The following is a 10,449-nucleotide window of genomic DNA, read 5'->3' as shown; positions in this document are numbered from 1 at the left end:
GAAGAAATCACACATATCTGCATTTATATTTATGTCAGGGTTGCCGAGTTGCACATTGTATTGTAAGTGATATATTAATTATATCTCTTGTCAGGAGGAGGGGCATGGTGGGGTGTTTGGTTATTAAACTGTTTTTAACTCAGCAATAAAACAATAAACGTATGCACCTGTGATGTTGAGCCTAACTAAAAAATAATAATAATCTGTGAGTATTTGCATATTTTTCAACATAATTCAATAAATTATGTGTTAAAGTGATATAATGAACAACGGGGTGATTTGGTGTTGATTCATTATGATATACATTTGTACTATAGGACAAGTGGAATCTAAACACTGAAACATCATGAATGAATTGCATTGCTCAGATGTTGTGATATAAAGGTGAATCTTCCCCAAAGCCACATAGTCGCTACTGACTTGGCTAGTGATACAAAAGAAGAGCTTCCACTTTGTAAGCCAGTTAGTCTCTGATTTATCTTTTTCTATTTTTGCCACATCAGCCATGGGTTTGAATTGAAATGAGATTTGGGAGATCAATTGGTTTTTCAACGTCGATCTTTCAAATGTACTGCCCACTCACTCGGGGCGCTGTTTTTGAAGAAGCGTCGAAAGATCGCGAACACATTCACCACAGAAGAAAACAAAAAGCTTGTGTCCTTCCTCTTTATACTTCGATTTGCATGACCAACGTTTCGCGTCTTTCAAGACTTAAAGTGAGTAAATGTTATTATATTTGGTGTCATTTGGATAGATTTTTTTTTATTCTACATCGAAGTGATGTCGCCACATTAAGTAGTGATTTCAACCCCGTCTTTAGAGGTTAAAACATGAAGGCATCAGCTGACTCCTGGTGCAGTCACCGTCATGTGTCACCGCGTCCAATGGGCGGTTGAGGTGGGGCGTGAGGTCCAATGAGGTTAAGGTAGGGGTGGGTTTATACATGAGATTCCATGTTTTTAGGGAGTCTCGTCGTCTCAACCATAGATACTGTATAAAGACTAGATGACGCTAGGCGGAGTCTCCCGCGTAGTTCACCGGTGGCCATCTTGCTACAGTTAACTACTGCTTTAACATTCTGTATTGTCGCAGTGAAAGGGTTAACCCTTTGTCATGTGGCAGTGAAAGGGTTAACATTCTGTATTGTGGCAGTGAAAGGGTTAACATTTGTCGTGTGGCAGTGGAAGGGTTAACCCTTTGTCGTGTGGCAGTGAAGGGGTTAACAATCTGTATCGTCGCAGTGAAAGGGTTAACCCTTTGTCATGTTTCATTGGAAGGGTTAACATTTCTGCGCCAAAAAAACGAATAATCTCGTGTTTCATCGCCAACGCTTGAGCGCCAAAAACGAGATATCTCGTTTTTAGTTCCTTTAATCTTTTTCCTTTGATCCCCATTGAGAGAAAACTGTGTTTTTTCAATGTATATTTGGTTTATAGACTGATATAAAGAGTCGCTTTAAGAGGGTAATACCATTATCATCACGGGTTAGACGGTGGTGGAACCAGTGGTTTCACAGGCACAGGCCGCGTTAGGAGGGTGTTTGTTTTGAATTCCGATCTAAGACAAAACAAAGATAACGTGGACACAGAGGCAGAGCGCGATGGAGGTTTTGACAGTAGAAACTGCGTTTTGATGTGTGTGAAAGGTTATTAGCAGTTGTCATGACAGCGCGTCGCATGACAACCAGGAGAGGGGCGGGGGCTATCGTTGTTATGACGAAGATCTATAAGTCGAACAGTGTTTCCGGGTGTGAGGCAGACCAAAGAAACGAATCCCACAGGAGGGAAGAGACCAAGAGACTCTCTCCTCTCATAGAGAGGGGGGGGGGGGGGGGAGGAAGGATGCCACATCATCATTAGCTTCGGCTAACGCGAGGAGGGTTAGGCTAAAGACCAGGCCTGACCACCAGTGGACTGAATAGCAAAAGGACAATAGACTGAACACACCGAAAGATCATTAGAATAGACTCTTCAAGGACAATACAATCTGTTAACATCTGAGCTGAGGTTTCTGTTTATATCAATAAACAACGCTTTTCCTCATAAGGTATTACGCTGTGTCGAAGTGTCGAATTCTTACGGAGGTGGAGAATTATTATGGTTTGCGGATCGTACTAGAGATAAGGATTATATTCAGCCAGTATATGAGACGTCAGGACCATTAAAATTACACAACGCAGAGGAATTGGATGGGGAGAGGATAAAACAAGAAGACGTGATACTGGCCAGATTGATCAGGATCTAACACCATTCTAAACACTCGCTCGGAGCTCCCTGGGTCTCCCTGGCACATCTGCCTACGTTGGAATTGCAATGACGATCGAATCCCGCCAGCTAGTGGCAGTATCGCCTACCTTTTGAACTGGGGATATCAGTTGTCCTCCAGTACTGACTTACCTCCGGCTGCTTCCATAGTATTAGCAATCAAAGTGGATCACAACATCGGTGGAAGATCTGGTGCCTCAGACCTATTCTTTCCCGTATGGTAGCCATGCCAAATATAAACGAGTAATTGCGATCGCCATGGGATCGACTGGGATTTATTCATTTTGTACCTTCTGACTGAGGTAAGGTCTATCTTAGGTAACCTGCTGGTATTTTTTTAACCTAAAACATGCTTCTGTACCGATCACAGTGTCGTATTTTACAGGACCTAAAACATGCTTTTGGTAACGATCGCAGTTTCGAGTTAAAACGACCCCCCCCCCCCCCCTTGATGATTTTGTGAAGACACATATGTATATGGTATATACCTTTGATTTTGAAGTATTTGGAGTTTCAGGCGAGCAACCCGAACGATTTGGGCATAATGCATATAACGCGTCATATCTCGCAATCTATGAAAAAAGACTGGATTATTTTGGAAAGGGTGGAATAGCACACAAACTACATTATGTAGAAATGAACTCGTTAGTCAGTGTTGGACTATGAACAATGCCTGTCAAATGAGCCATACTATTGTCTCCATAGCTATGATACAGAACAGACGATGGGTCCGCAAACATTGCTAAAATGGTCAATAACACTGGCGCCATTGAGTAGAGATGAGAAAACAGCATGGCGGTCAATGGGTTCGATTCCCGCTCCTCCCGGGCAGCGTGTCGATGTATCCTTGAGCAAGACACTTAACCCCTAATTGCTCCCGATGAGCAGGTTGGCACCTTGCATGGTTGCCTCCGCCGTCGGTGTGTGAATGTGTGAGTGAATGGGTAAAATGTGAGTAACAAATTGTAAAGCGCTTTGGATAAAAGCGCTATATAAAAAAGCAGCCATTTACCATTTGATCGGCACAAACAAAAAAAATACTCTTAACTCGCTGAAATCTTGACGGATTTACAAACGGTTTGGTTTATTACAAACGTTATTAAGACTTGTCTATTCTCCCTGGCCTTTGACCAGAGCTGAGCCTGCCTCTTAGGTCGTTACTTTTAGTCCTTGTATGCCTTATTTTGGTATTATACTGCACTTTTCTTTCTTTTATTCTTATTTTAAGAATTGTTTCTATCTGAACCCCTGCACTTATTTGTATTTGCACTTTTATATTTAGTATATATATTGTATATGTATTTTTTCTTTGCTCTATGCTTTTATCTTTGAAGCACTTTGGTACAGTCACAACTGTTGTAAATGTGCTATATAAATAAAGTGTATTATTATTATTATTATTATTATTATTATTATTATTATTATTATTATTATTATTATTATTATTATTATTATTATTATTATTATTATTATTATTATTATTATTATTATTATTATTATTATTATTATGATTAGACAGGTTGTTGATAGAGAATAGTCAATACCCAGACAATATGAGAAAGTGTTTCCCTCTGGGTCTGGGTTCCTGGCTACATAGCAGTTGGTGGTCTGCTGAACAATGCACCCTGGTTACTGTCCACGGCACCTTTTGTCCTTGGTGCATCCATCGGCTAAATGGTAAATGGTGCATTTATATAGCAGCTTTTATCCAAAGCACTTTACAAATTTGTTCCAATTGGGGGACCCTGCTGTTCTATCATAAATCGATCAATACAGACCGTATTGATTAATGTTGTGTTTATTTTTCTAGTAAAGACCATAACCCTATCAAAACAGCAGTCAAAGTGTATATTTTCAGCACTACGTTTGCTTACCGATGTTTTTAAGATTTTCAGAAAATACGAATTTATCGGAATATTGCTAATTCTATCTCTTTTACCGTAAAACCGCAAGGAAATTATTAAATCCAGATTAAACACTGCCATTGGAAAGAGGAGCTTTTTCCCTATCCATAGATGTATGATTTGGCCATAATAGGTAATTCATAGTTCATAATTCAATTTTGAATGTATAATTCAAATGGATTATAATTATTACTGTATCTACAAATCCTTCTGTTTAATCATCTTCCCTTTATTAATTTGCTTAGATTTTATTTAGATTTGTACACTTGATCTCAAGAAGGTGGTGAATGAGGTCAATAAGAAGAACTTCAATGTTAGCATGATGTTATTCACCGGCAACAAAAAAAATCATAATTTATATTCTCCTTTGTTTCATCACAATTTACTCAAGCCTAGTAACAGACACAATATTTCTATACATACCCCCAGGTCCATAGATGTTCCTAGATACCAAGAACATGCTAATTGACCTTGTAGAAGTGAAGCAATCTTCCATTTACTTGGGCATGTACCTTTTTTTAATTTATTTTTCTTTATGTTTATTTTAGCATTTTTACAGGTTTTATTTCCTGGTCGTGCAGGACCGACAGAGGAGGGGGAGAACGGGAGGAGAAGAGGGGAGGACATGCGGCAAATGGTCACCGGGTGTGGGAAGCGAACCCGGGACGACCGCTTCGCGACTCAGTGCTACTGGAGCGCCCTTGGGCATGTACTTTTAGGTGAAATTTCTGAAAATAGGGCTACAGCTTAACAGGTTAATTTATATTTAGTAGCTAGCGACAAGACACACTACTTGCTCTGAACATAGATTCCAACACATCAATAGAAATAATCAAGAACCATAGATCCCCCCTTGAATTGGCCCTTCTAAGGTTTCTCTCCTCCACATTGCCTGTGGTGCATTTTTTCCTATTGCTAGGTTTTAGTGAGTTTTTCCTTACCTTTTTGTGGGGTATGTCTGGGAGTGTTCGCATTGCATTCATTTATTTTGCATTTATTTTAAATTTGTTGGACCTTATGGTGTTCTTGTTTTGTTTCTTGACTTATTGTGATGTTTCTTCTTGACTTGTTTAAAGAAGATGTGTCCGGCCCATGGGGACATTAACTTGTGTTGTCGGGCCTTACAAATAAGTTTGATTTGATTTGATTTGATTTTGCTCAGAGCATTTTGCACAAGATGATTATGAAAAAATTATACTTAGTAACCGAACCATGAGACGTTTTCTGAAGGATACGGGCCGGCCATCTCAACCATCGGCATCGCACAGAGAGGAGAAAGTGAAACACTGGCAACCATGACTGTGGTAAGTTTTCAGTTACGTTTTTAGATGGTAGGCTGTATTCCATCTGTCTAACTTTAGCGAATATTGTGAGATTGATGAATAAGACGTAACTTTGCTGGACTATCCTAGTATAATTCTCAGCGGTCCCTGCATCCTCTTTGATTGCTACGTGCGCTTGCTGACTGGCGTTACATAATGTAACACCAAAAACATTGGCTACTCGTAAATTGGGTAACCTATTTTGTTTACTAAGGAGTTCAGGTTATATGAACAGGTCTATAACCAAAGAAAAGAGCATAAAAGTTTCTTCATTGTCTAGCCATAGTTTCTATAGTTACAACAGGGCTTTTGAGGTGATGCGTGAAATCACTGCGTCCAGGCAGCAGTGGTTCGGCAAAAGATTGCTCAGAGTATATATCTGCTTAGAAAACGAAAATGTCTAATTCAATTATTTCACAATTACGTGGTAAATACACAGGTCACATGTTTACAGGAACGTTTTGGAGTGTATTTCGTGACTGTTGGGAACTAGGCTAACTGGGCAGCACATGTTAGTTGCCTTAAGTGTTCACGCGAGTGGGACGTGTTGTTTGTCTCCCTGCAGCATTACATGGACGGGGGCTTCACCATCATGCAGCCAATACCGAGCGACCCCTCTAGCCACACCCGCGCCGTGTTTCCGTTCCCCGGTGAGATGTCCACAGGGGAACACAGCCGCTGTGCGTGACATGGAATGCTTTTGATGTTCAACATGGCCAACAGCCTCAGGAGCATCAGCGTTCTCTCCCTCTCCACCCGGTGGCTTTAGAGGTGACCTCATTGTTTCTAATTGGTGCTCTCATGTTTCCCCCCATGGAGGGTGTCCACACCGCTAATCCCGCTAAATCCACCAGGACCAGATCCACTCTTCCACCGCGATGAGGGTGATCCGATCATACCGGTGTTACGCAGTTACCTCTCTCAGGGTGCAGTTCTAGGCCTGGGTCCTACACAGTTTTAAAGCCTGACAGTCTCTTGTTTGATACCCACACAGTTTAATACCTGACAGTTTTGAACCTGTAATAAAAAGCAATAGACAGAGTAAAATAATACAGTGCAATAAAATAGTAGAATAGAATAGATAGTAAAATTATGCAATAGAAAGGACAGAGTAAAATAGTGCTACAGTGCAATCAACAGCGGAGTGTATTAGAAGGCTATGGTGAAGAGGTACGTTTTTAGCTTATTTTTGAAAATATTAAGAGATAGCTTCCCTAATGTCCATAGGTAGTGTGTTCCATAACTTTGGTGCATAGATTGCAAAGGCTGCATCCCCGATTTTCCTTAGACTGTGGCTTGGAACCTTCAATAGACCAGTAGTAGATGATCGCAATGTTCTAGGAGGCACATAGTTGACTAGAGAATTTGCAATGTAGCTTGGTCCTGTTCCATTTAGTGATTTGTATATAAGGAGGAGGACCTTGAAATCAATTCTAAATGTTACCGGAAACCAGTGTAGGTTAGCTAATACTGGATTGATGTGGTCTCTCCTCTTGGTTCTAGTTAGTAGCCTAGCTGCTGAGTTTTGAATGAGTTGGAGTCGTTCTGTGTTTTTTTGGGAGGCCAGTGATGAGTGCATTACAGTAGTCAAGTCGGCTTGAGATAAAGGCATGGATCAGTTTTTCAGCGACTTTTTGATTTATAAACGGCCGTACCTTAGCTATGTTTCTAAGGTGGAAATAATTATGTTTTTGTCACCTTGTTGATGTGTGATTTATTATAACACCAAGACTTGTAACTTCGGGTTTGATCCAAGGAGTAAGTTGCCCCATATTGCTCTGTAACATTTCTCTTTTTGTTATAGGACCGACTAGTAGGATTTCAGTTTTGCCCTAATTAAATTTTAGGAAGTTGTTCGTCATCCATTTGTTTATTGCTAAGAGACAGGCGGACATGGAGTTAATAGCTGTGTGATCATTTGGTTCAGCGGAGATGTACAATTGTGTGTCATCTGCGTAACTATGGAAACATACATTGTGTAGGGTAGACAGATTGGAGAGTTGTGGGGGGAATAATAAGCATGGGAGGGGGAGGGCATCATTCAAATCAAATCTCCTGGCAGGGGAATTCTTGTCAACCCAGAAAACCTCAATCCATCGATGCCGGCTGAGCGGAAGGCAATTCTTTTTTAGAAATAGCTGACTTGTTCTTTTCAGCCAATCATTTTGATTCTGGGCAGTGAGTTTTCTGACAAGTGGCATTCAAATAAACTAGGGCTGTCAGTTTATCGCGTTAATTAGATTTATTAATTACACAGCAAATTATCGCGTTATGAAAATTAACTCAAAATGTATTATAAAAAACTAAAGAAATGTAATCTTTTTTTTTCTTTATCTCATTCATTCCATAAGATTAAGAACGTATAAGAAACATTTACAAACGTTTTTTAAATGGCCCATTTGCATGTTCTTGATATGTGATTCTAGGGACATCTATGGATCTCAGGGAATGTATTCCCAGTGTCAGAAATACTGTGTCTGTTACTAGGCTTGAGTAAATTGTAATGCACCAAATGAGAATATCAATTCAATTCTTTCTTTTTTTTTGACTGTGAATAACACCATGCTAAAACTGACCAGACCTGAAAAATCTAAGCAAATGAATAAATGGAAGATGATTAAACAGAAGGTTTTGTAGATACAGTACTGAATTCTGCCATCCAGACACATGCAATTTGAAATATGATTATAGAATATAAAATATCAGGCCTAAAATGGTTATGCGATTAAAATGCGATTAATTAGATTAATTAATTACAAATCCTGTAATTGTGTTGGTGGTACTGACAACAGTAAACATGTACTTGTTTGATATCAGTTGAATACTGTTCAGCAAGCGAAGCCGAACTAAATAATGTCAAATAACATTTTCCTAACATTCATACTACAGACACTTTTCCCGCCAACATCGAAACGTGAAATAGACACGTACGTTAGTGGTGTCTACATGTTACAGACCAGCTGGGGTCTATGACTACTACTAGAGTACACAACTCACATTCTCTCCTGCAGTGAGCATTGGAGCCCGGTCAGGATCTTTGGTGTTTAATGCCCTCGCATACTTGGTTACTGTACCTGGCACTCTGCTGTCTTTCCACAGGAAAGACTCAAGGGACGTCCTGGATGAAAGCCAGTGACCAACTGAAGGTAACCCAACGCAGACATGACGTCGGATGTCATGGTGTCTTCTGTAGCCAAATTGTGTGTGCCTCCCAAAAACACCATCATTGTTTACAAACAGTAAAAGAGTATATTTTGTATCTGCGTTCTCGCTTCAGACCCTGGAGAAGGCCTACTACTGTATACAACAACGGATACAAATATGCCATTAATTTTCTCCGGAACGGTGGTGGATCAACTATATTTCTAGTTTATGGAAGTGGACACTAAGCTACTATCTGCATGTGTATCTTACATGTGATCTAACTCTCTCTCTTCCTCTCTCTCTCTCTCTTTCTTCCTCTCTCTCTCTCTCTCTCTCTCTCTCTCTCTCTCTCTCTCCCCCCCCCTCTCTCTCTCTCTCTCTCTCTCTCTCTCTCTCTCTCTCTCTCTCTCTCTCTCTCTCTCTCTCTCGCAGACCATGGTCCATATTTGGCTATGAAGAAGGGCCACTTGGTGCCACTCATCAATCTAACTATCAGTCGGGTTTTTCTAGAGACTATACCCCAGAGGAAGGAGGAGAAGGGTAGGGAAAGGGTGGAGGAGGGGGGGGGGGAGGAGAAGATGAAAGAGGAAGATGAGACCAAAGAGGAGGCCAATAAGTTGTCATCTGTCAATAGATGACAGACGCATACAAAGAGACAGTTCACCGGAAAATTAACGACAAGAAAACTGTCAGCGATGGAGCGGCTTTCTACTCTGACCTCAGTGGCTACGTTTACATGCATCTTGCTAATCCGTTAAGGCTGCTTGAGCTCCACAGTAACGGGAAGCAGCCTCGTATAAAAACCTCACCTGCGCTGGAGTAACACCATGAACCTCAACCACTCGAAATTTCAATCAGGTTGAAAGAATGTAATATAATAATAAGAAACTTTTCATGCAAGAATTGCAGCTTAAAGTGCTTCACAGCTGTAAAAAAAGATACATAGGCATAGAATGAGCACAATATTGGTAAATTAAGACTAATGCATACCGTGCGGACATAAAATTAGGCATAAAATAAGCATAAAATAGACAGTCAAGATAAGGCATAAAACATTAAATCACATAATCTTTCATATTATGATCTAACATCTTAATAGGCCTATTTGTTTACGGATTGGTTGTCACTGATACCCATAAAATAGACTTAAAATCATGACATTGGCAGATACACATAAAATAGACATATCAACCCTGTATTTTAGATGTTTACACATTACGGTTGATAAGAAAATATAAGATGAGATATTCCTTTATTCATCTTCTTGGGGAAATGCAGGTGTCATAGCAGCATTGGGGAGGGGAGGTACAGGTACAGTATGGGCAGGGTAATAGAAGAACGACATAAATATAGGCAATACAATTGAATCTGAACAGTGTGAACAATAAAAGTAAGTCTGAATATAGAAATATGAGGGAAAAATAAACAGTGTAAACAAAGGTGCAGATGAGGGTCTATATTCCATCAGTTATATATAATTTACAACAAAAGAAATAGGCAATAGATAAAAATTTAAAAAAAAAATTATCTGAATTTAAACTAAGAGTAAAAGTAAACAGTATACTCAAGGTGCAGGTGAGGGTCTGTACATTAGCTTGTGTGTGGCGTCTGTGTGTATTATGTTTTTAGGGTTCTGCTGCTGCGGTGGTCGAATGGGCTTGCGGCTCTGCAGATATACCCTCGTCGAATGCCCAGTTGAGAGGATGAGGGCCCAGGGAAGAACCCACAGGGACGGTGGCACTCCACGCTTCTTCACCACATCACTGCTCCTCTTCCTCCCCACGCCCTGGTCTCAGTCTTCCTCGTCACCGTCCA

Source organism: Notolepis coatsorum (genome assembly GCF_963971535.1).
Source record: "Notolepis coatsorum genome assembly, chromosome: 17".
NCBI classification, from domain to species: domain Eukaryota; kingdom Metazoa; phylum Chordata; class Actinopteri; order Aulopiformes; family Paralepididae; genus Notolepis; species Notolepis coatsorum.
The sequence above is the reverse complement of the archived record's forward strand: the minus strand, read 5'-3'. Positions refer to the sequence as shown.